The following is a 27,800-nucleotide window of genomic DNA, read 5'->3' on the forward strand; positions in this document are numbered from 1 at the left end:
TATTTGGTCCAACGCGCTAATTCGCCATAGCTACAATATTCTCGGGTAAATATCGTCGGTTCGCAAAATTACAGCGAAAACCTTGAGTTTATCCTCAAACGCGACGACGTAGTAGTATATATAGCTTGGGAACCCAGAAAAAGCAAAAGTGCGCGCGCGCGCTCGAGATCTATATAGCTCGCTCGTATTATATGGCTTTGGAGCATAGGCAGCTAGCGCATCGAAAAACCACAATTACAACCGCAGGATCTATACCGCGGAGGAAGATGTTGCACGTTGTGTTTATATCACGCACAAATAGACGCAGAAGCGGAGCGAAGGCGAGCAAGACGACGACGGCGGTGTTGCCGCGTACACGAAGCGGCAACTATACGTAATATCAAGCTCCTATACGTATAACGAGAGCGATGTCGACAAACGAGGCTTTAATAAGCAACGAGCCGCGAAAAAAGCCGTGTGCTCGGCACGCCGTTGAATTTGTGTAGGTATATATGCCTCGTTGCCCGGAGGGCATATTCCTCTATGTATAATACGGTAATAATGAACGGCGCGCATAGCGAGTACAAGAGTAGTACACGATCGTGTATGCAGTATAAGGCCTGCGCCGAGCTCGCTACATACTCGGCGGTGGCGGCGGTGTTAAAGGTCGAATCGTTGTATATTGTACTGTTGTGCAGTGGGGCCAGTTCTCTCTCAGTCGCAGTCTTTCGCTCGCTCGACGCGCGATTCTTTCCATTATGCAGCAGGCGGTGTGTGTCGCGACTCTCGACGCGTACATTTACACACACACACACACACACACACACACACTCGCGTACGCCAGTCATATTACTCGCTCGCATGTCTTTGCTTTGCGACGCACACACACACGCACGCACTCACTATTATGAGCACAAACGTGAATAGTGCACGAGCTCGACGCGGGGTTACGTAAGGCCACCGGCGCGGCGCAGCACACAGCACAGCACAGCACAGCGTCGGCGTGAAGTCATCTGGCTTCTTGCGTGCCGTTGCTGTTGCAGTTTCTCTGAGCCGAGCCGAGCGTGCATATAAATATATATGCCGTACCTGATATGCATGCGTATATTTTTTTACACCCGAGCTGCTATCTCGAGCTGCTTTTACGCACACACACACACACACACACACACGCGTATAAGGTACCGAGAAATATATGGGCGCATGTGTGTATGTGCGCGTGTACCTCCGATCTCCGTCGGATGAAATCTCAGATTCGCTCGAGGCTGTGCTGCTGCTGCAGCTCTGTGGTATCTGTTTCTGCCGCGTTTTAAACTATATATATATAGCGCGTACGTAAAGTACATATGTGCGCACGCGGCTTATATCGCAAACTCATTGCGCCTCGCTCGCTCCTACGTGTGTAAGTGCGAATATTTATACATTATATGCGTATACACACGCGTTATGCATGTAGGCAGCGACGAGGAGGATTATATGCGCGCCGCTGCAGCACCGCAATTTAAAAGTGAAAGTTTTCCCTTCGTCCGACATTTGCTCGCTGCGATGTGTGTGTGCGCGCTTGTGTGGAGGAGAATCAAGGTGGAGCAGTTGCAGGCAGCGCGTAATTTCCGAGGCAAAATTCATATAACCTAGTATTTAATTCAACTTTATACGTGTGAATCCTTGCATGAACTGTTATATCTCAATTTTACCACCGTAGATAATATTATCTCAAGCAGGTCGATAGTTCGCTCTTCGAAACATTAATATAGAAATAGAATAATAATTTTAAAGCTCCAGTTAAAATTCACGCTGCACGCAAATCTTGGAAGCGTGCTGATATTCACGGAAAACTCGAGCTCGGGCTTTAAATATTGATGCAAGATCGATGAATTATTCCGGTACGGCGCACGGCCATCGTGCTTCGTCGTCGTCGTTGAGACGACGCTTTCGCGTGTATGTATACTCGCACGTTGCACACGTCCGTGTTGTTTGATATACAATAACGTTGTTGCGTTCAGCGAATTAAAAGCACTCGAGTTGCGTAGCCGTAGCCGTGGTCTATGATCGCTAGCCTCGGCTGACACACCCATGCGACAATGCACCGTCGCCGCTGCTGCAGTATATAAAAACAAAAAGGATGGACAAAGGAATACGCACACGGGCAGACGATCAATTCACTGCGTATTAGATGATGATGATGATGTTCGTTGCTTGGCATTAGACGTCGACGACGACGACGGCACGCAGTGGAGCACGCGTTTACGTCATCTAACCAATCCACATTCCCGAGCACGAGGCAAAGATGCAGCGCACGAGCGTATGGAACGTACTCCTAGCCGTACGCAGCATCATTACTCCATTAATGGCAATTTTTATATTAAAAAAACGCATCGGATCGCTGGAATGTGTGCAAATAGATATGACACACACACTCACGCACGTCGAGTCGTAGAGGAAGCTGCGAATTCACCGACGACGAATCTCTCTCTCGCGGCGAGCTAATAATAATGTGGAAGCTCTCCGTGGCTATTTTCGTCGCCGCGTCCACTTTTTCGATTCGAGCGCGCGATAAGAGCTTTAACAAACCAGCTCGTCGTCGTATACGGCATATAAACTGCTGCTGCCGCGCGCAGTCGTTATATTACGAACGTAGTAACGCGCGCGCCGAGCAGCAGCAGTTGTTAAAAAGCAGAACGTCGTTTAGACAATTGACAGTTTAGTGCAGCGCTACGCTGCAGCAGCAGCGGTAGCGGCAGTATGCAGTGTTCTGCTTGAGAGAGAAAAGGGAGAATATACGAATGACCGCGGTCAGACGTGGAGAGCGACCAAAGGCTATAGTGTGCGATATATACAGTGCGTATACCACCTCGAAACGTAAAAAGCACGAAGAGTTCGAGCTATATCAGACGCACGTCGGCGTCTACTGCACGCAGCGACTGTATATTTATGCGAATGAATCGCTCCTGAAAAAGACTCATGTACTATACTATAGACAGTCAAGGCGGCGGCAATATGCATGAATATACAGGGAAGAAAAACGTATCATCTTTTTCGACCCAGTAATTTTTATACTCGAAAAAGCCAATTGTATGCAAATCACGACGATCCGAGCTAGCCGCGTATACACGAGCTATACAAGCTATACCGGGCCACTACTGCAGCGGTGTTATACTTCTCCTCGTTCGAGCGCCGCTGCCGCTTGTTCAGTACACTTAAATGAGATAAGTACCTTCTCATTTTCAGGGAGGAATAATTTTTTTCTTCGTTATTTCTTCTTTTTTGCTGCGCGCGCCGGAAATGGCACGAGGTTTATGTACCGCTCGCGATATACATAGATATATAACGGATGCATCTTTTGCGCATCTCTACGTGGAATTGAATTTTCACCGATATCGTATGCAGCATTTATATACGCGTGTGCATAAAGCACGCGAAAGCTCGTTGCGCTCAGGCGTATCTGAAGAAAGCAACAGCTCACTGCTCAGAACCACCAATTTTCAGAGAGCCGAAACCACGCACTCTGAACTTATAAACGCGCGTCTTCCTCCACCCACGCAGGGCGAGTACGTATAAGTACATAGCTCGGTAATTCTTTGCTCGTCTTTTATATTGCTACTTGTTACTCTCTCAGCTAAGTCGACGCAACAGTAGCGCAGTCGAGTCGTACAAGCTCCCGTAAGTAGTAGCGCTCGGTCAGGAAACGTACTCGTATGCAAAGGAGAAAGAAGCACAAGAGCGAATGTGTATAACTCGACAACGAGCGTCTCGTTGCCAGTCAATCACGAGAAATAGCTCAGTGTTGAGCACGATGCAGTCAACTCCGTATGTCTGTTATGTGGCACGCAGCGCGTGTACACTGCAACTGCGTGCCTGTGTGCATGCGTAAATGCACGCGTGTTTCTGTACTATGTAGTAGTGCATTATATACGCACGCATTGTGGAGAACGCGAAGAAAGATGTATGCGAGAAGCAGAAAAAAAGGTCGTCGTCGTCGTCGTTGTTGTTTGTCTCACTCACTCTCTCTCGGAGCTCTCGTGCGCGCATAGTTTTGTCGACGTATAAGAATGCAGCGTATGCAGAGAGTGCGATTTGTACATCAGAGGGCGTATCGCCAAAGGCATGCCTTGGTAGTAGCAGCAGCAGCAAGTGCAGAGAGACAACGGGTCGCCCGCCCGCGCCGCGCGTACGTACTTGCATTTTCGACTGCATGTGTATACCGCAGCACGCATGATCTTGGAGTGCTCGACGAATCTCGTTATGTGCTGCGACGAGAGAGAGCTCGATCGTTGACTCATGGGTGGCCAGACACGCATTCGCAGGCGCATTACTCGACCGGCATACCGATTGCTGTGCTTGTTATATACATGTAGGCTTGGCCCAATCGAGGACTTGTTTGCCTCCTCCATGTGTAGCATGCATTAGAGCGATGGCTACTGATTCTGCAGCGGCTGCACCGTTGATGTTTTCTCATTTGCGAATATGCAACGAGTAAATATTTGCCTGTAAAACCTGCGATTTGTAGTCTATTGTTTAATCGATGAGAATTATTAATAGCTATCTGCTGCTGCAGTTACTGTTCGGCGCGAATAAATGACATTATTGACGCTTTTTATATAATAAACGCTCGACACTGTGGGAGCGGTACGCGATAAGGATCGCAATTCTTTATCGCGACGAGACGATCCCTTTCATCTCGTCGTCGTCGAGTCAAAGATTGAAGATTCGTGACGCCTTGCGCGTGTGCTCGGCCACGAGTGCGGCGAACAAGATTCTGTATATTATGCACCGTTGCCGACAAAACTTCGTACAGTTATAGCTATAACGCACGCAAGAGACAAGGAAAGCTGTGTACGAAGAGAGGCGTTGGCGCGACATCGCGCATGCATATTATATTATATCATTATTATTATACATAATACGTGCGGCGTGCGCTAAGACGACGACGCGTGGCCTTGTGTCTCGAACGACTCCTCTGCATTATGGACACAGCGGCTACAGCCAATCAGGCCGCGATGCGTGCAGTGCATGACGTGAGTCGTGCTCTCGGCTCGCGCGGGGATCAATGGGCAACGCGAGCTCGATTCATTGCGCCGGTATTGTCTATAGTACCGATCGTACCGCATAGCAGGTAGTCTCCATAGTCTTTGCCTGCAGCGCGTGGACGTGTGTAGTATTTCTGTACACGCGCGTACGTGTATCATTGTATAGAGGTGCAGCACTGCACGCACATGCCCACACACACATGTACGCGTATAAATGTCGCATAGCTCCGAGTATACGTGCGTGAGTGCAGTAGTAGATGTGTGTGCAGAGCCCCCGACTGCTGCGAGCTGAAAGTAGGTCGCGCGAGTGGCGAGCGATAACGACGACTATACGACTACGCGGCGACGCAGCCATTCACGAAGAAGAGCTACTCTGCACAAAACGCGCGTATACTGCATAGTGTGCGTCTGTGTGTGCATGTGTGCGTCGCTGTGCGCGCGCGCTTAGTTCGCATGCACGCACATACAACAGTGCCCCGGCGGCGGCGAGCCAGCCCACGTTCAAAAGGCTCCAGTCGTTGCAGCAGCAGCAGCTCTTTCTCTCGCTGCAGCTAATTATTGCACTGATGCGCGTCGATGTTAGCTCAGTGAGCTGATGCTGCTACAGCACAAAAGCCAAGCTCCATATAGCTTAAAGAGCGCAAGAGCCAACCGGAGCTCGCACGTGCTCCGCAACACACTCTCTCTCTCTCTCTCCTCTATACGCATTGGTTTATTTTTACACTTTCCCCATTTTTTTAATGCTCTTCGCTCTGTGCGTGTTTTTTTTTTATATTGTATCGTTTTTACGCGCGAATAAAATTGCGCCAGAGGCCATGACGCGCCACCACCAATACTACGCCGTGTTATTTATCCAAGATCCGTTAATGTGCATCGAGCTGCTCTTTCTTTTTCTTTCTAGCCGCGTGCACTTGTTGTACGCGCGCACTTAACTGCATAAATCCACAGCCAGCAGCAGCACACGCCAGAGAGAGAAAGAGAGATAGCTGGCGAATTCATTAATACATTCGCACATACCGAAAGTGAGTTTTATATCAGCTGAATAAATACACACAGACCTACATTCCACAGTGTGAATTTGCGCCGCGGAGAGTTTATTCACATTTATACATGCAATATATAGCGTGCGGCTAGAATGGCCAGAAGCTGCGCAGCGGAATAGCAGAAATTTGCGCTCTCATAACACACACACACACATACACACGCAGCAGCAGCAGTAGCAGTAGCAGCAGTAACACTGCACTGCATGCCAAATTTAATTTTGCCTCGGCGACGGCGGTGCACGTTACCGTTGTAAAACTTTATCGCTTTAATCTATGTGACGTTCTGCAAACATTACGCTCACTTTTCTCTCTTTCTCTTCTCTCTCTCTCTCTCACTCTCTCGTCTCTCTTATAAGAGAGCTTCATAATTATAACGAAACTTTGTTAAAGTATCGTTACTCGCTCCAAAGTGCACAGAACTCAACGTCATACAGGAATTAAAATATGCGCACGGCGGCGCTGGCGGCAGCAGCAGCGGCATCACGTCCTTCGTATAATATACATACACTTTTGAACGAGAGAGGCCCGCCTGCCTGACTGCCGCCACCGCGACTACGGGCGCGCGTGGTGCATATTATCGTAGCCTACGTAGGGCTATGGTACGAGTAGCTCCTGGTGCAATGTGCAGCAATCACGCGAGCGTATATATCGCGCACGGCTAGTCCAAAAGTTGATAAAAAAAAACAGAAAGAAGCGAAAAAAAGAGTACTACGTATACGGTATATAACTACGGGGGATTTATTCCGTAGAGGATTATACTGCGTCGCGTGGCGACGCGCCATAAACGTATCGAAATTCCATATTATGGGCGAAACGCGCACTTACACACGTACACGTACAGTACGTAGCGTAGCGTGTACATGTAAGTGTACGCGCGGGGGTGTACATTATATATATAACATACAACGTGCAGCACTGCAGCAGCATGGAGCGAGAAGCTCCATAAATCAAACCAAAAGACTCGTTCGTGAGCTTTTGTGCCGGGCTCGACGCTCGCTTCGCAAACGCTATATAGCGCGAGAGCGGAGGCAAACAACGAAGCGCTGCTGCTGCTGGAACGTACAGAGCTTTGTGTGCATACACATTTATACTCGATGCACACGCACGTGTACTATAAATATATATGTATGTAACTCGCAGGCGTTTATCGGCGTTGGTCACCACCGCTGCTGCTGCTGCATGCAGTTGCGCATCGCACTTTGACTTTGCAGTTATGCGCATGTGTGCAAGAGAGAGAGAGAAATGCACCAGCACAAGTGTACAGTAGATGAGCGCGCGACGATGATAAGCATAATTGCCATCGAGTTCACACGGTCAGTGTACACGTACTCGCACGTTGCAGCAAGCTGGAAAATTTTCCTAGCTGCAGCACGCGCGCGCGCGCGAGAAATGATGGGGAAAGAAAAAAACAAAAAAAAAAAGTAATCGGTAAATATAACGGCTGGCACTGCTGCAGCTACACAGCAGAGAGCGTTTATCCAGCGTGCGCGTGCATGCGCCAAAGCAATACGCGAACTGCGTCCGAATTATTGTGCATAGAGAGAGAGAGGAGGACCGCGCGGACGGGCAATTTCGTGCGCGTTTAAAATTCGATAAATGCTCCGCAGGCAGGCGTATTTTTATCTTTGCTCGTGGCATTGCCGCACGCTGCTTCAGAGAAGAGAGAGAGCGTGACTTTCGAGCAAATATTAATTTATATACGTGTGCGAGTGTGTGTGTGTGTGTGTGTGTACGAGAGCACAAGAGCATTTTCAACGCGAGAAAATTCCAATCTCGTTGACTCGTTGCACATTATTCCAACTGCTGCAGGATTATACGTAGCAGCAGCAGTGGCACGGATTTTTTATTTGTCAGAGAGGCCGAGAGCTCGCACTGGTGTTGTGTTGTTATTGGAAAAGCCCACATAAGTTCATTACGTAAAATTATTTCGACAGCTGTACGTACACTTTAAGCTAGCTCGGCTACTACTGCGGAAAATACAACGAAAATCTGTGTATATGTGTGTGCGTTTTGATATGTCGAGAGAGTCAAATCGAAATATCCGCTGCTCGGGAGCGCGCGCGAGCCATATAATAATGCTCCGCACAACTCTCGACGCGAAAATCAGCCTTATCGCGCAATATATTTCAGCTATGCGCCCGCCTCGAGCGTAATGCAGCAGGAGAGCAGTGCATTATTGCAAATGTACAATTGCTGCAGCAGTGGCAGTAGCAGCAGCAATGCACTCAACGAAACGCAAAAAAGCCTCGAACTTATAATATGGAAAGTTGATCGCGCGCCGATTTAACGGAAAATTAATCAGGGCGCGGTTATACGTTATACATATACACTGGCACTGCAGTACAGCGGCAGCCTGCCTGCCTGCACCTTACAGTGACGGCGGGAAATTGAAATGAGTCGATAATAATCAAGAGGCAGTGCAGCGGTAGACGAATGCCGCACTCGTGTTCGCATTGCGCGCGTCAACGTGTGTCGTACGTTGGGTACGGTGCAGTTCACGTTGCATTATATTGTGTATAGATATAGGTAGGTGCGGGCGAGCTCTCGGCGACTTATATATACATGTACGCAGCGAAAGCAGCGTTAGAAGTGTAATATACTTATATACTCTCTCGCGCGCTCTCTGGCATTTATACAATTGGAATCTAGAGCTCTCTAGCTGACTCGGGCCTGTGGAGTCGACGGCGGCGGATTATGCGAGATAACGCGATAAGGCGAGATAGAATGAACAACTACGAGCGTTGTGTACAGGGCCGCACGAGTATGTGTGTAGATGTGTGTATGTGTGTGCCACTGCTGCCGCCACTACGTTGCCGATACGTTTGTGTGCACAAGAGAGACGCACACACGTCGTCGTCGGTGCCTCGCGCGCCAAACGTTTCAACTTTTTTATCGCGCCTACAATAGTCATATATGCGTATGAGTAAACCTGTGGAGAGGAGGAAGTCGAGCTCTCGCAGCTGCGAATGTGTGTATAACATCGCAGACACACACACACACACACACACACACACACACGACGTGCGCTTGTGCGAGTGTAAAACGAAGAGAACGACGATACGACGCGCCGAAAAAATATTCTGCGTTCGACCATGTGAGCGACGGGATAAAGTTTTCTGTATTTGATTTCTGTCAAATATAGCACGACTGCTGCTGCTGGCTGCAGATGGGGGAGACTGGATTATATGCACGCTCGGCATTGCATCAAGCGGTACACTTTGCGCCATTTCTTTCTTCCTTTTTTATTTTTTTTTTTTTCAACATTTTTCCACGCGACTCTCTCGCTCTCTGCGCTCAGCGGCGGCGGCGACAGCGGTTCGTTCTCGCTTCCATGTAGCTGAACGCGCGGGCTCGCTGAATGTATCAATCGATGCTTCTGATACAGCAGCTCTATGGTGCAATTGCACAAACTATATCTGGGTACCGAACTCGCAACGGCTTCGTCATAATGGATGGTGCAATTTAAATTTCAACGCCTGGTCGCCGCTACTGCTGCACCGTAACCATCGCAAAATGACTCGGGTCTTTCTATTATTTTATCAATATTGTGCTCGAAAGATAATGAAGAAGAAAAAACGAACGCAGCGTGTCCGTAAGCGGCTAAACAGTATACCATATATACACACTGCTCCGTTACATCACACGCATACTCTTGTACGTATATTTTTTGTAGATATAATATTGCGTGTTTGAAATTACCGACTTTTTTATGTGTATTATTCGTATTACAAAGCCGCGTGCGCGCCGCAGCATTTCACTCGGAGCTCGCCTTTTTTTTATTCAATTTTATACGCGCGTCGTACGGGCTTTTTTAATGTGTAATTTAAAAGGATGTACTTACACCGGCTAATATATAATCATTTCTGCGCAATAATGTGGCATGTTTAACCCGCGTGCGAGAGCAGATTAAAATTAACACATTAAATGTAGGAGAGAGAGAGAGAGAGAGAGCGAAAAAATAATGGATAATATAGATAGAGCAAGGTGTTTTTTTGACGCTTCTGTGTCGTATACTATATTATGCGTTTAGCGTGAATTTTTAGAAGGAAAAAAATTTGAGAGAAAAAATTTAATCTCCATACAATAATTACGAAAAATTTGCTTTTGTGTGTTATATTTTATATAGTTTAGCCGAGGCAAACGAATTAGCATGCGGAAGGCAACACACAACGTTCTAACCAATGAATTTCAAAGACACTTGATAATTTCGGGTTTTTCCTCTTCGATGCTTCCATGAATATTTCGCAAGCACCGAAGAAGAGTCGAGTCTTTCCGAGTCCAGGCTCGGCACGTGGACTGAGCAACAAGAAGCAACACCGAAGTTTTTTTTTATGGTTTTCTTCTTTTTTTTTGTTCTTTTTCATTTCTATCAAACTCGTCTAATGAACTCTCTCGCTCTGTCTTCGTGAAGGAGAGACAGTGAGTCGTCGCGAAGAATTTTAAACAAGGGCGCGCGCAAGACACACATATAGCAGGCAGAGACACGATCCTGTGCAAATTTTCGACTGCTTTCGCATTAGAAGCACAGCGCGCAGCGGCAGTGCCACGGCAAGACCGAAATTAGAATTTAAAATTACCCAATTTCGAGACGATAGGACGAAATTTCAGGACGAATTTCGTGTGCCACGGAGTAGGTACGTATATAAACTTTGAGTCGCGAGTGCATCTCCTCGGAAGGAACACTCCGATCGTGCGCCTGGCATTGAATCATTGATAGATTATAATATACGAGATCAATGATTCGCTGCGACGTCCGCATTCGAAGTCTGTAAATTGTGTATTATAATATATATCCCACCGAGCTCCATGCGCACGAGGCACACAGCTTATAAAACATACCAAGTGTGTATAGACGAGTCGCGGAATAAATACATGGCGTTGAAAAATGCGTTTATCAGCTAATTGATAAGATACGCGCCGTTTGACGGGGGCTTTTCAGTACGCGCGTGTTATCGCGCGAGAATATAAAAAAGTGAGCGTTAAACAGAGAGAAAGGCTGCTGCTGCTGTTATTCGATGTGTGCAATGCATGTATCTGACAGAATAACGGACGACTTTTCTCGTTTAATGTTGGCTCGGAAAATAGGAAAAATATAAGAGCAAAAAAGACGCGCGTGTATGCTTCGCCGAATATATCTTCTGCGGGTGCAATTAATGAAATAAGATATAACGTGCGTTTGTGTAGGTTGGCAAAGGTAATGCCATAAAAACTACTGTAATATATTACGTTCATTTTAATTCTCAGCTGAGCAAGTGCTACATACACACAGAATTTATTTTAAGAAACACAAACAACGGCTACGCATACAACACACACACACACACAACGAGACGATCGTTTCACAGAAATTCAATTGCGCATAAAGTAGTGTTGAGGCGCAAAGACATAAATATCAAAGATTATTATAATTTTCCATCCATGCAAACAACGACACTGACAGTTTAATACACACAAGGGGTAGGGATGACAGCAAATGTTGACAATACGGTACTGCACGTGTTTTTTTCGAGCGCTTTACGCAGTCTATACTAAAACTCGGCACGCACATTATACACCGAGAGAAAAAGTAAAAAATCCGTACTTTCGTAATAGTATGAAATAAAACTGTGCTTCATTAGTATGGATTTGAATTTCACGCCTATTATAATACACGTCCCGAAGCGCATCATTTTTTCTCGAATACATTACTGTATCTATTTTCTCCAACTTGGATCCCCAAAACACCCGTGTGCGGTCTCTGACTGTGATTTCTCAAATTATGAGCATAAGAGCAACAAGGAGAAAAAATATAAACTCGCACGCGGCGCATGTGTATTAAACGCGCGTATACGAAAATAACTCCGAAATCCCGGCGAGAGGTTCGATCTTTATACATCCAAGCAGCTGATACTCCACGGCACATGTACAAACGATGTATACTCCGTAAAATGTGAATGTCTGTGTGTGCTTGTGTTTCTCTCTCTCTCTCTCTCTCGTTTTTTTTTCTCTACTCGATCGAGACACGCACTCGCGCGCGCGCACGGACTCGAACATGCCGGGCATAATAATGGCCGTATGTAACGTCGTTATCGTGTGTCGCTGCTCGCCTGATTATGTCATCGCGCGAGTTCGCATTACGCTATATAACATATACACACACGGACACGAACACGGACACAATCACGCGTCGTGCGTTGCGTTGCGCGATCGAGTATTCTTTAGGTTCTGAACCGATATACAATATGCATAGCACGCAAAGAGTGAGAGAGAGCCTCTACTACGCTATACATCGCGAGCGCGGGAACACCTACGCTTATGCCGAGTTATATTGGAACATGCGAAATACGCAGCTGGCGCGTATATGTATATGCAAAATCAGTCGAGCGTGTCGTGCCGCTGCTGCTGCTGCACACATGCAATGTATATACACGCCCGCCCGCCCGTGTATGCGTGCGTACTTATATATCGCAGTCGTTGACGACGACTACCACGACGGCAGCGAAAAATAATACGCCGCACAGCGAATATGCAAGTGCACACGCATACACGTACACGGAGACAAACACACTCGCGCACACGTATACTCGTATTAAGGCCTGCTATGCATGCGAGGCGCTGCTATGTGTGCGCGACACTGCACGATGGTTGCCTCGCGATAACGACTTCTATACTCGACGACTGCTGCACAATGTGGCATAAAACACGCGCGCACGCATGAGGCGGTGCACGGTCGAAACTATACCGAGTTTAGTTTCAATTACATCGTTCTTTTTTTGAGGTTATTACGCCGGGAAGATAGACTCCTTTTCACTTTTTCCAAAAAGTCATGTGTGTGTATAAGATTCGAAAAAATGAGCTACAGGCGACACGTAGATCGCGAGCTATGACATCACACGCTATGAGATCTCAAAAGTGAGAATTTTTTTTTTTTTTTTGGAGCAACGTCCGTTCAAAATTTTGAATCCGCTTCGTTCAATTTTATCTCTCTCGAGCCTATCGAGCACGGACAGAGAGAAGAGGCCATTGATAAATGTGCCCGATCGCGCGTAGTTATATATTTAAAAAAAAACGTCGGTATAAGTACAACTGTGTGGCGGTTATTAAGACATTACAAGAATAACACCAACATCGAGAACATGTTTATAAATAGTCAAATTCACGGATTGTTATTGTAACGTGCAAGAAGAGAGCAGTGTCAAAAGTTGGAGCAACGAGAACTTATACACGCGTTGAGCAAGAAATTTTCGGTTGAATAAAAAAAAAATTGAAAAAAAAGGAACATTCAAATTCAATGTTTAAAAAGATAGGTTAAACATTAACGACTCTGGACAACAGCTATAAAACGCGCACACATGCGTTCAACTTGAAATTATCGAGAGGATATGCTTGTAATAAAACTTGTGTAATGTACGCAAAGTCTGTATATATTTTTTTACACTATAATAATAATAATAACAACATTGACATGTACGTTAGAAGAGGGGGAATCGTGCTGTATAACTGTTGTTTTTATTTGTTTTTGTCTTTTTTGATAATTAAATGCAAAATTGTGTACTGTTTGTACCTTTGTAGCGAATACTCGTGGGCCGCAGCTCGAAGTAGTATATCGCAGGATGCGTTGCAGTTTTGTCGCAGACAATGATGCTCCTGTCGCGCTCAACACGGTGAGCAGCGAGTTTCTTGCTTTTCTCTCTCGACTGTACGACGAACCGTCGTAAGTTTTTTCTTCTCTTCTCGTTATATTATAATACGAGCACACGCACTGAAGTGAAATACACACTTTTTTATTTCTCGCGCTCGTCGTTCTTCTTCTTCTTCTTACGAAGCGAGAGACGGAGCGACGACGACGATTGCGTTGGAGCGACGAAGTTACAAAACACACACACAGAAAACACCACTCGATATAATATAGCTCTGCAAGTGCGTTATCGTCAAAAGAAGGTTATGCGAGTCGATTGTTGCGAATTCGGAGACTCCTTTTTTTGTTATTTAACTTTTTTGACGCTGCAGAGACTCTTACGACAAACAAATCGTAAAACTTTTGATCAAACACGGTTATAGAACTCACAGTTGTTGCCACCACTGATAAATATATAAATTATGATTATTTATATATTTCGCATCAACAAAAACACTCGCGTGGAATTTTTTCTTTTACTCTTTTCTCAAATCGGAGTGGATTCGTATTGCACGAGAACACTGGGCGCTTTGTATTTTATCTTTTTTCAACCAAGCGGCTCGATAATTTTCATATGTCACCAAACAAAAAAACATAAACCCACTCGATGGCTATTCGATGGAGATATATACTTCGCACACAACTTGGGGGAAAAAACGCACAGACTGCAGATAGATAGACAGATAGATAGATACAAGGAGATAAGTTAGCGAGAAAGACAGAGATAGAGAAAAAGACCGGCAATACGGACTATATTGCGATATATAATCGTAAGTTGCTGATCGTCTGAAAGCGCTGGGAGTATATATATAATGGGTTGGATGTTACGTATATATATATTTGTTTTTGATAAAGACTGCTTTGCTTTTTTTCTTTTATTGTTGTTGTTATATATATGTGTGTATGTTGTGAGTAGCGAAGAAAGACTAGCTTCTTCTGCGCGCTGTCTAAGACACGCAGTTCACGGGCTGCAAAAGCGGACTGACTAAGCGTGTGCGGCGGGCAGTTCTGTTGCTGCTGCTGCTGCTGTTCATGCGCGAGGAGAGTAGGGAAGTTCTCGCGTCACTGCTATAGCCAGACAACGACGGCGGCGGCGGCGGCGGCAATGTCGGCGGCTTGGTGAGGCGGTGGCGGCGGCGCAGTCGATGTAACGAGGACGACGGTATAATATACACACACGCACACACGAGGAGGGTCCTTGTGTCGGTGCTGCTGCTGGCGACTGGCGCGCTGTTCACTGCTGTGCTATAGTTGTGTGCGTGTTGCGCATGTATCGCACACACACACACACAGACACACTGACACGAACACACGCACGAGCTGCGAGCGTCGACGAATTATAGCGAGTCGCGCGCCATCTCTCGGACTTGCGGACTCATCGTCTCAGCTGCGCTAAAATTGCCGGAGTCGGAGCGGCGGGGGCAGAGCGCAGTTCTCGTCGGCGCGATTATTACGATGCAGTGGTAGTGGTGCGGCGAAACTCTGCTATGACTCCGATTCATGCTCGTCGTCGCATAATCTCGTGTGCATGTGTGTATTGTTAGATTAGCGTATGTGTGTGTGTATGTCACAGGCCTGCCGCCGAGCTTTTGCGGAATTCCACATGCATGCGAGGATAGATCGTATGCACTATGTACGGAGCAAATCCGCCTGCAGCTGTGTGGGTGTATCGATGCCGTCTGCTGCTGCTGCTGCTATTTACTGGCGCAGCTGTTTTCAAATATAGCACGCGTTAGATGCTCGAAACAAACGACGACGCCGATTCTTCGATGATTTGATTGTTGCTTGACATTTTTTCTTCGACAATATTCTCTTTGCAAAATTCGATGTTTATGCACGATTGTTCAACGAATCTGGAGAAATCGATCGATCGAACTGTAAAACTGTAAGGCTAACGTTCGTTGTACGAGTCACTGGTATAGGCCGGCTTACGTAGACTGAACTGTATTCACTTGTTTTGATTTTTCTGACAGCCGACGTCAAACGTCACAACACACGCACGACAGTCGCCGATGATATTTTGGAGAAATTCATTCCGCTTTCGGAGTCGCGTGTGTATATACATTCATATACACAGAGAGAGAGAGAGAGAAAGCGACGTGTCTCGTTGCCGTCTGCAGTGGCTGTATATAGACATGCGTGGGCGTGCGCAGCAGCGTCGTTCTCACTGACACTAACACAAAGGCACCTGTGCTGCTGCTGTGTGCTGTGTCTATGCGGCGGCACAGACAGAGGCGTGTGCGCACACACAGATACACGTACACTTACACGCACACACTTATACACTCGTATACGCACCGAGTTTTCACAGTATTCCGCGCGTCGTTTATGTAACACAGACGATGCGCTCGGCGATGCTCGTTGACGCGGACGGCCTCGTATACAGACGGGGGGAAGGATGGGGATAATTGTAAAATTATTAAAATGCACCGGCCGACGCGAACTTGTTTTTTTTTTTGCCTACCTCTATGTTGTACACACACACACACACGTAGAGGCCTGTCTCAGCCGTGCAGTCTGCTGCTGCCGCTATACGCTCTGCTACTTGTGCGGCGAAGGGGTGCGATTATACCGACGCCAGCGCCACTACTACTACTATTGCTACTACTACTATCTACAGGGGGGTAGTCGGTATAATGCGTGCGCAGCGAAACAGCACATCCCTAGTATATATACCTATATAATATAGGCGTCTAAGGAGAAGAGCCACCCTATATAAAATGTTGTATATACGCTATACTCTCTATTCACGTTGCGCGCCTAGATAGATGTATAGAGATATATATACAGGTTTAGGTAGTGCCCATCTTGCCCCCCCGCGAGTGTGGCGCTCGCCGCCGCTATGCATGCAATGTGCAAAACTAGAAGACGCACAGAGCGACTTGGAACACGAGGGTAGAGAGAGAGAAAGACGGGCAGACAGACAGTCAGACACGTTGCGAGGAGCAGACTCAGGCTGTCGTAATTTAATGCGCTCGCCTTTTACTGGGTGTGTGTTTTTTTGTTGGGCTCGCTCTTTGCGTTTTCCGCTTGTAAATGGTATTCATGTACTCGTGCGCATTGCACTGTTTTTGCGTTAGTTTATACGTTTGATAGACTGTATTATGCGAGCATGACAATAAAATAAGCAACCGATTTTTAGATGTTACCGCAATCTCTTTCGGAGTCTATGAGAGAGAGAGAGAGAGAGAATCCGGCGACGCGTTATAAACATAAACAAAGGTCCCATGCTCCGGGCGCGTTGTATACAAAATCAGTGCTCGCGCGAGTGTCAACAGCCGCCGCTTCGCGCGCCGAGTTCGCGCGCCAATTAACGATTCATTATACGGTATACGCTTTATTTACTCTCTCTCTCTCTCGCGTGGTAGCAGCTAATTGCGATCGCCGCGCCTACACATATATATAAGCTCTCTTTGCTGGAACTTTATAGAGCACACACACACACGAGTTCGCAGTCAGCGGTCAAGCTCGACTGTATATTTGTTATACATGCAGTACAGAGACAGAGAGAGGCTTGGTTCGAGGCTAGAGACGTTCGATCCAATTTCAAGCCACTTGCCGCGATCTATACGGCATGCGAAATTCGCATTGTTAGATTCGCGCATTAGATATATATATCCGCGATGCTTCGGGGGATGCGATGTGTATAGCTATACCGATCGATCTCTCGCAACTAATATTACACGATTAGCGATCTCGAGCACACTCGTGTGCGCGGCGGGCGCCAAAGGCGTCGTTTGTCGCCTCGTTGCTTTTTGTTACCTACTTCGAGGCACAAAAGTTAATGTATGCACGGGAGACAGAGAGAGAGAGAGAGACTCGCTCCGTACGTGTCACATGTGAGTAATATTGTCCATCTTGGTCGTCCACGAGTCATCGGCGTCTTTGCGCTACGCAGCGACGGACTCTCGAGGAATAAGTTAAGGCGAGCCCGAGCAAGAAAAAGTTCCGCAGGGACTTGTAGTAGTAGTAGTACTTGCACCGCCGAGCGAAGATCGCGGCAGAAGCTCCGCCGCGTCTACACCGCACCAATTCCCAGATGAGCCTTTTCCGAAGTATTTACAACTTTTTAAATTATACACTATACTCTGCCCGCAGCTCGTGCACACACACGCATACACACGGAGCGTGTGGCTGCACACGATCCCTTTTATATTTTATATATAATACATGTATCTGCGCTGCGAAAACCTGCTCGCGATGAACCAAGTCGATGAGCAGCAGCAGCAGCAGCAGCAAGAAAAAAAACGCTCGCGGCTTGGTCTCTATACCATACTCGTGCTCACTATAACACACACGCTCCGAAAATTTGACGGAACTAGTGGTACGAGCTAGTGGATCTTGTCCTGCACATCGAGATTTCTTGCGTGACTTTCGAGCTCACGCTCTCGTGCACGAGACGTCGAACAATTAGGATTATCCTCTTTCCCGTCCGTGTCAAAGTTTGTGCGACAAGCCTCGTGTGTGTCTCGTGGATCTATATGCGCGTATAAGATTATTATGCGTCCTTTTGGCGCTTATATTATACATACATCTGAATCAAAGTGTCGGAGACTCGACCAGTGCCAATTCGGTCGTTAATTTTCCCAGGAAGGAAACGCGTTGAAATAAACATGGTCAATGCAATATAGATAAACCGGAGAGAGAGAGAGAGCTAGAGCTAGAAGCGAGGGTGTGTGTATGTATGCAAAACGACGTCGCGTTCTCCGCCTCCGGTGCGCATGAAAGAGGCGAGGGAGAGAGAGAAAGAGAGAGAGTCAAACGGATAAAATATACGTGTGCGTGTATATTGGCATAAGAAGGACAAGAAGGACAAGAGAGGTAGGAGTCGGCTATATACGCGCATAATATATATTTGCGAGTGCAGAATATACACACATACAGATACTCACACAGGATACAGACGTATATGTGTATATAAGAGAACGACGAGACGAGAGCCCGAGCCCGAGCCGCGCGCGTGTTCGATATCACTTAGGCAAAAGGCCTCGACTCCCAAGTAAAGTCTCTCCCTCGGCTCGGCTCGGCGTGTGTACCTATATATCGCAGCTCGATATACTCTACATCTTTGTGTGTGTATATGTCTGTATATGCAGCAAGATGTCAGCCTTACAAATACACGCATACGTATTCGCAGTATATGTATAAGTAGAGGAGACACGTTTATGCGAATATATTTGTGCGGTTCGCGTGGGGTTATATCCTTGGTATATACACTAATACTGCAGCGCAACAACTGCGTTAAAGAAAATGATAAGCCGAATTCGAGCCCGGCCTCGGCAAAGACGTTCAACTGCTCAAACTTCGTTTATTATATAGACAAGTCGACCCCTTACCTTCTCTCTCTCTCTTTCTCTTTCTCATTCTGTCTCTATCTCATTTCGCGTGCGTATTGTATAAACGTGCATGCATATTATACGAGCTAAATGTATACAAGCACACACACATAGACACAAACACGGACACGCATGAACACCTATACACGCGGCTCCTTTCGAGACTTTATGAATATACAATTACTTCGCTCGGTATACTAGTTCTTCTTCTATTTTTTTTTACCTCTTACTTCTCCCCCCACTTCTCCTCATCTCCCACAAGTTTAGCTTTTTTTATATACACACACATACACATAAGTAAATCTTTTGCCCACATAACAATTCTTATATACTCGTATACTTTTTTAGCCTTTTATCCATCTTTGCTCACTACGCTTTGGCTATTCTCTCTCTCTCTTTTCCTTTACATTTTTATACTTGATTCTTTTTTCGCTTCTTTTTCACTCTTTCCATTCCCATCATCGGTTTTTTCGTTCTTTATGCACTGCTTCGCGCTCCTTCCTTCTCTCTCTCTTCTCTCTCTCTTTCTGCTTCTCTCCTTTTTTCCTCTTTCACGGGCACGCATCCATCGTTCGAGTACTCCAACCCCCTTGTTCCTCGAGAGGAACGTCTTTTCGTCCGCGTCGCGTCTCGATTTTTTCCTTTTTGCCCCTTTCGTATTCGCGAATACACTCCTTGCAAACTTAAATCAACGGCGTCTTTCTCTCTTTTCGGGTTCTGTCCTCTACACTCTCGTTCCTTCTTCAGTTACTGCTTCTCTCTTTCTCTCTCTCTTTTTCTCTTTCTCGTATACGTGCTCGCTTTACTCGTGCAAGCCGGTTTTTGCGCAGCTTCTTTTGCACACACACACACACACTCGCGACGCGCAAATACACATACGTAGACGTATTTCGAAGGAGAGAAAGAAAGAGAGAGACAGAGACGAAATGAAAAAGGGAGAAAGAGTCAAGGACTCGAGCTGGCGATTCTTGTTTAACATGTGCGTGGGTGACCAACTCTCCTGCGCCAACAATCAAGCTAAGCTTTTATATCTATTTACCGAGTTTTACTCCAGCATTGATTAAGTCAATTACCCTCCGAAAAATACGCGTAATTGAATGTTAAGATGTGCACGATATGACATCTGAATTTTATTAAGGATTCACTGGTGAAAATTAAAAAATTGCGGTAAAGAAATTCATCATTATCTCGTTAGAATTGTATATTATAACTCGTTTAACAACGAATTCTAAAATAACCAAGTGTTAATTTCAAATTATTCCCGCATTATAGAAAAGTACGATTTGTCTTAGAACGTCAGATCGTAAAACCATGCAGCTGATGAAATTTGGTAAGTTTCAAAATTGCACGTAGCATAGCTCCCGGTCAAGTCCCCTCGTTCGCGTATTATACGCGCGTTCTCATCTCGCAATTTTAATATAAATATCGACCCGAAATTTCTAGATGAAATATATCGACGGCTGTACGGCAGGAATAAAAATCGCGGACGTGCTGGAAGAGAGAGAGAGAGAGAGAGAGAGAGGCAAGAGGACGAGGAGAAAATCGAGCACACTGCGAAAGACGAGCGCGAGTGCGGATGCTCGTATACATACGTACGTGAATATACCAGGCTCGCATACGTTTGGTCCAACGTAAGGCACTTGAGAATTCTTAGCGCAACTCGTCGCCGAATATCCCCTTTCTGTGGCTCCTATGTGTGTGTGTGTGCGTCTGAGCGTGTATGTGCGTGCGTGTGTACTCATAGCGCGCGCGCGTATATGCAAATACCTATCGGTCAGATAACACGTGACGCCGAGTTCTCTTGCCTCTCGTTGCTTGATTATATTTGCTCTGTCTTTGGCTCTCTCTCTCTCTATAAATACGTATGTGTGTGTGTGTGCATGTCTCGACGCTCTGGTCTTTACCGCACTCGTGATTTCTCTCTCTCTGTCTCACTTTCTGCATGTGTGTATACGAGAGTGGGTTTTTACTCGTGCTGCACATGCAGGTCAGGGCTGCACATATAAGCCGCACACACACACACATACACTTTGCAGCGATCGAGCGCTCCGAAAGACGAAAGAGAGAAATAGCAGCGAGCATACGGGTGGACAGGCACCACATCTCGCTGAGTTATAGCGCTGCGGGTCACTATTTTGCACCGTTGCCGCCGCCGCATTATATGTATATGGGCTATATCACGTTAACTGCGTGATTGTCCGAAAAATGAAAATGAAATTGTAACAAGGAGATCATCTGAACTCCGGGTCATGGATTTGTTTCAAAAATGTTTTTGGGTCTACTGGTATCTAATAACGAAGTTCCCATAAGAGGCCATTTTTCAGAGTACTTTCTATATTATCAAAAAAATTGTGCAATTATTTATTTCGAGATAAAAGTACTTGAACGAAAAATTCAAAGAACAAAAAAGGCTTGACATTTTTAAAAGAATCTGTCTGAATTTTTTTAAATTTTTAATACCGTTTATCGCCTACTTCCAGAGACCCAGATTTAACGTTTTTCTTAGGGATTTCCGCCTTTTATCTAACCTTTCTTTGTAGTGCACTCTTAGGAGCATCTCATTCTAATTTTGATAAGCTTTCCAAGCAGCACTTGTTTGTAATAACATAAATCACTTCACGCCGGCCTTTCATCATTTGATGATAATGGTTTTGAAAAGTTGCCTCTACTTCGGTTGGGACGAATGAAGATTATTGAACTAATCTTGTAATGTGAAATTCTGTGTCGTAAACCCCCTAAAATTTTGAGAAACGTTTATATAAGATTTTAGATTGATAAAAGTTCTAAGAAAAGAAAAAACAATTATCAGAGCTCTTGCTCATTTTAAAAAAATGTAGAAAACGTTTTTTGGTTCAAATTATGTTACTATATGGTTTCCTTTTTGGTTTTTTTTTGGTAAAAACTTATTGTCATTATCGATCACGTCTTTCTTATTAGAAATGATCAGTCTTTCAGCTAATGTATCAAAATCGTTCACTAAAGCATGTTTGATTAATTCGTACTTTTATATCATCATTTATAGTTTCGAACAAGACATAAAAAAATCTGGACAGATCGCTGCATGTACAGCTGGAAATCAAGTATCCAAAAACTGAACAGAAAGTAGAAATTAGTAGTACGTGAAATTTTGTTCAAAAATGAAACACCTCAACGATAGTGTACAAAGCTGTAGTAATAGTTGAGCGACCTAGGTTCCGGTAAAATAAAATCATTTAGACAAAATTTTTATTGAAATTTTAGAAAAAACATATGTATGAATATCAATACATATCAATTGTTCATTCTTCTCGAAAGTGTATCATGTCTGACCTTTACGATCTTCATGAACTGTCTTTTGGTGTTTGAGCAAATTTTGTTTCAGTCCAAATTTCTTCTCACACTTTACACATTCGTAATCTCTGCGACCTTCGTGGACTAATTTTTGGTGTTTTATCAAATTGCTTCGATCCCCAAATTTCTTCTTACACTTGTCGCATGCGTAATCTTTGCGACCCTCGTGTACTACCCTTTGGTGGATAAGTAACTGCTGTTTCATTCCAAATTTTTTCTCGCAATAGTTGCATGCGATATCTTTGCGACCTTCATGAACTGTCCTTTGGTGGGCAAGCAAATGTGGTTTTTGTCCGAATTTCTTGCCGCATTTGTCACATACGTAATCTTTTCGAACTTCGTGGACTATTTTTTGGTGTTGGAGTAAATGATGTTTAAATCCAAATTTTTTCTCGCAATAGTCACATGCATAATCTTTACGACCTTCGTGTACTATCCTTTTATGTCTATCCAATAGCGATTTTACTCCGAATTTCGACTCACAGTTGTCGCATGCAAAATCTTTGTGACCTTCGTGTACTATATTTTGGTGGTAGAACAAATGGTGTTTTTGTCCAAATTTCTTGTCGCACATGTTGCACGCGTAATCTTTACGACCATCGTGGACTATCTTTCGATGTCTAATCATAGCACTTTGCTGCCCAAATTTTTTTTCGCATTGGTCACATACGCTATCTTTCAGACCTTCGTGAACTGTCTTTTGGTGGGAAAGCAAATTTCCTTTACGTCCAAATTTACTTTCGCACTTGTCACATGCGAAATCTTTGTGACCTTCATGAACTGTCTTTAGGTGTGATAGTAAAGATGACTTATGTCCAAATTTCTCATAGCATTTGTCGCATACGTAATCTTTACGACCTTCGTGTGTTGTCTTTTGGTGTCTAAGTAAAATCGATTTTTGTCCAAACTTCTGCTCGCATTTGTCGCATGCGTAATCTTTGCGACCTTCGTGTATTTTCTTTTGATGAGAGAGCAAAATCCATTTATATACAAATTTTTCCTCACACTCGTCGCAGGCGTAATCTTTGCGACTTTCATGAACTGCTGTTTGGTGTCTGATCAATAACGATTTTACTCCAAATTTCTTTTCGCACTTGTCGCATGGATAATCTTTCCGAATTTCGTGGACTATTTTTTCGTGTCTGATCAAATGCGATTTGAATCCAAACGTTAGCTCGCACTTGTTGCATACGTAATCTTCGCAACCCTCATGGACTGTAGTTATGTGCAGGAGCAAACTCCGTTTGTTTCCAAATCTCTTCGCACACCTTTCACACAAGTAGTCTTTGTATACTTCGTGGAATATCTTATTGTGCTTGAGTAAAGTTGATTTATTTTCAAATTTCCTCTCACACTTTTTGCATGTGAAATCTTCGCGATCTTTGTGTACTAATTTTTGGTGCGTAAGCAAACTTGATTTTTTCAAAAATTTCTTCTCACATCTGTCACAATTAAAATCTTTTCGGCCTTTGTGTTCTGATATTTGGTGTCTACTCAAATGACTTCGGAACTCAAATTTTTTTTCGCACTTGTCGCATGCGTAATTTTTCTGATCATTTTGAATCGTGTCTTGATGGTGTGTTATCAAGCTTGATTCTAGTGTAAATTTTTCTTGACAAATATCATTAACGTTTTGTTTGTTGTCAAAAACAACAATGTCTTGTTCACTTGAATTATTTTCGGAGTTAACTTCCTCGGACTTTTTCTCACTATTATCCATTTTGGTATCTAAATCAAGCGATTGATCCTTCTTTTTAGTTCTACGCAAATTAAATGAGTAAAATGTATCTGTTTGGTGTTATGGCTTGTTTCGTAGGCAAGGACAACATTCAAACTGATTGGTTTTTACCCTAAACATGATCAGTGTTTAAGAGCCGATGTCAAAATTGTTTATTATCACATTGTTTACAATTAAGCTACTGATTTATCTGTTTATACATTATCCTTATAATATTTGAAAGAATTTAATATTCTTACTTAGCTCCTTTGAGGAATTTATGGTTTTCTAGAACCAAGTACTCCAAAAAAAACTCAAGTTAACACAAAAAACATCGAATAAATAGATCTTTATACACCACTAATTAAAAAGATTTTAAAAATTGTTAAGATTCATTTCAAAATCTGACCCTCCTTTCCGTCATGACGTGATTGGAGTGCTCCATAAATCACCAGTGTGTGCGAGCAAACAAAGAAAATTATAGTCTAGCACTACGACGGAGTAAACGCCTGCATCCAAATCAAATCAGGAACCACTTGACGATTCTCCAAAGATTTTTGTGTTCTTAAAAACATTATATTAAAATTTTTAAATGTAAAATGACAAAAGGTCAAATTTCACCGACTTTCTTCAATACTTTTTAAAATAATCATTCATTTCTTGTTGTTGTACTATATTTTTTAAATACGTATACAGTCTCCACGTGGAACCCACGTAAACTGCACGTGAAAACCAAGTGTAATCTATAGAGAGCTCAACGTATGGATCGGACAAGATAATTCTCATGATAATCTTTACAATTATTTCAACGGGACATTTTTATCGTTGGACGATTTGCGCGATGGAAAGCGCTGTATCGCGTTTTTTCCCTGAGCAAAGTCCCTATTGCTTCCTTTCAGCCACAAACAAACATACGGAGAATTTCCTCTAATGAATAATGATCGTGCTAAGAGTATCGATAAAAAGGAATAAAAACTGATGCAACCAAAGAAGCCAGTGTGTATCTCGCCCCACACCGCCAAAAGTCGAAAAAACTTAAGATGTTGCTTCGATGTATAACCGAGGAGAAAAAAAAACAGAAAAAAGAGCAACATAAGTAGCGGCTATCCACGGAATGCGACGTAGAACATAGATGCGGAATAGAATTAAATGAAGCGTCGTTGTACATATACTATATACGGAAAGGGGCGGGTATTACGGCCCCCGCATGAGAAGCCGTGTACAGCGTATAATGCAAGATATATATCGATGCCAAGATCAACTCTTTATGTACGAACGATAGAGCGCCCGGAGATTTAAATCTCTCTCTCTATCTTCTGCCGCGCAAGCGAGCATCGAGTGGATTTTAATCGAGATTAATATGTATTGAAACATTCAAGCGTGGAAGATCGGCCCAGGCTTATGCGCTATTTTATATATACTCCTTTACCCGACGAATTCAAGTGCGTCCAGAAAAATTCGAGTTTGCGCGCAGCTCTTTAGCTTATACACGTGTGCTCGTGGATATCTGTGTGTTCGAAAGAGAAGGAAGTAGCAGCAGAAACGAAGCGCACGCATAATTTCTATTCGACATGGAGCGAAAGTTTACTATTTCCTGGTCGCGCGATGTATTTAATGCGGATGGGCTTTTATATTAATCGAGGATAAAGAGCAGAAAATGAGAAAGAGATTAATCGCGAATTTCGCCGTTCACAAGATCCACTCGGCAATTATTCGAACTTAATTAATGGGAAAGCCAACGTACTGAGTCAGCGTTATGTATGCAAAAATAAAAATAAAAACAAATTTACACACGCTCGCGCGTGCTTACATATGCATACATCTACATACACACACACAAATACGCGCGTGCGCGCATGTGTATAAAAATATAGCTTTTGCTCTACAGCGACTATAACGAAGGTCATTAAATTCGACTGCTGTGCACACTGGACAACGGTCTCTGCCTCGTTCTTTCTCTCTCTCTCTCGCTCTTACTCTCCCGCTCACTGATTGTGAAGAACTCGAAACATCAAGCGAAATGAAAAAAAAAAAAAATAAGAGCTGTACGCAACAAGGCTTGAACATGCAAAGCATAGCTCTGCATTAATGATCGTTAACAAGAAGTAGTGAACTGCAGAAAGAGAGAGAGAGATTCATGCTTTCTAGAGGTCATGCGGTGTATACCGGATATAATATGCTCCAACTCCAATATGCGCTCATGCCATTTTCGGCTTCTCTTTATATACAACACATACGAATGCAATAATGTCCTTTTGACTTTCCGTGCGGCGCACACCTGATTAAGAATTTAATATAAAATAAGGGATTGGTTGGGAAATCTCGGGGTGTTCATTACTTCGTTAGGCTATATACTCTGACTTTGTGCCCGCTGCGCGAGTACACAGCACGAGTATTCGAATAATTTCCAAGTTAACGAGCCATGTAACGTTGCGCGACACGCGATGCAAATATAATATACTAATCGATGAGTCGTGAAAACAATGCACGTCTTTGTTTTGCCTACCCGACTGCATTCATCATTTGTAAGTATAATAAATATAGTACTCATTTATTATTTAAATTCATAAGTATGATAATTATAGTAGTAATTATGCAGAATGTTGAATATTATAGTGTGCTTATATACAATCCTGCTCGTGTTTTCTTATGATTATCTACATTAAATTCTTTTGTGTTTACTTATGCTTGTCAACGCATACGAGTCAATAAATGCCAACATTTTACTAGTTAAACTGATTGACGAAATTGCGAAGAGTCGTATTTAAATTTTGTCATGTACAATTATTTTTGTTTTTTACTTTAAACGGAATGTTTCATAAGTATTGAATAATTTAGAATTTGGTGACAAAATTATCAAAATAGATGAAATTCAATGTTACGAGAAATTCTCAGGCGACCCATCCAAGCTATACTAATCCCGCGCAACAACTTTTATATTGAGTGATCGGATGAAGATTAGATTATTCTTAGTTCAACAAATAATTAGTTGCAACTATCATTGCATGGTGTGCTAAGCTCAAAATTCTGTGAGATAAATTTCAATTACACTGAACAGTGTGAGGTAAACTGTATCCGCTTTATTTAATTTTTGTTTTAATATATAATGATGGTTTGCATACATTTTTGGGAAAGTTTTATTGCATGAAATAAGTGTGTGTTAAATATTACATCAATGACAATTTATTTGTCACGAATCGTCTTTTTTAAAATTAAAATAATAAATATAGCTCTAACCTTGCTCCTTTCCCTGATTTTCAATCAACACATAACACACACTGAACACAACAAATATAAACACACTGTTTCAATCGAGTTCGCAGCAACGACTAGAGGTCCGATGGATGATTTGATTTCTCATCAATGTAAATTAATCCCATCAAACTCCTCTCCTTCAAAATAAATCAGCTGTTTAAAGTTTATGCGCGAATAATTAAATTATATTGTTGTAATGTCCACATCATTTCTCTGTTACTAAATATTAAAAGCAATTTCAAACTCTCCTAAAAAAATAACAGTAGATCTATAAAGAAAAAGTGTTAAGCTTTGCAAAATTAGTTTGATTTTTTATAATTTTGATCATCCATCATTGTCGGTAATAATTAATTAAATTTCTTTTCATGCATGAAAAGTACAATTATAGTTTAAGAGAGCTGTTTAATACTGAAATAAAGAAATAAAGATATACTCTAATTACTGAAATAATAAAAA

At 43.7% G+C, this 27,800-nt stretch overlaps 1 protein-coding gene across 8 annotated transcripts in view; it reads right to left on the reverse strand.

Moving 5' to 3' along the window:
• The window catches only part of LOC106656217 (myb-like protein AA), a 272,177-nt gene extending 244,767 nt beyond the window's left edge, over window positions 1-27,410 (reverse strand). For 6 of the 8 annotated variants that reach the window (XM_023461905.1, XM_023461904.1, XM_023461903.1 and 3 more), the window contains exon 1: window positions 13,593-15,319. The gene's annotated coding sequence lies outside the window, so the exon portion shown is untranslated. Of the gene's footprint in view, window positions 1-13,592; window positions 15,321-27,326 lie in introns of those variants that run through there. The other 2 variants (XM_023461899.1, XM_023461901.1) reach the window with 2 other exon arrangements.
• Between the last annotated feature and the right edge of the window lie 390 nt (window positions 27,411-27,800).

This window comes from Trichogramma pretiosum, unplaced genomic scaffold, assembly GCF_000599845.2.
Source record: "Trichogramma pretiosum strain Unisexual culture from Peru unplaced genomic scaffold, Tpre_2.0 scaffold64, whole genome shotgun sequence".
In the NCBI taxonomy this organism is placed as follows: domain Eukaryota; kingdom Metazoa; phylum Arthropoda; class Insecta; order Hymenoptera; family Trichogrammatidae; genus Trichogramma; species Trichogramma pretiosum.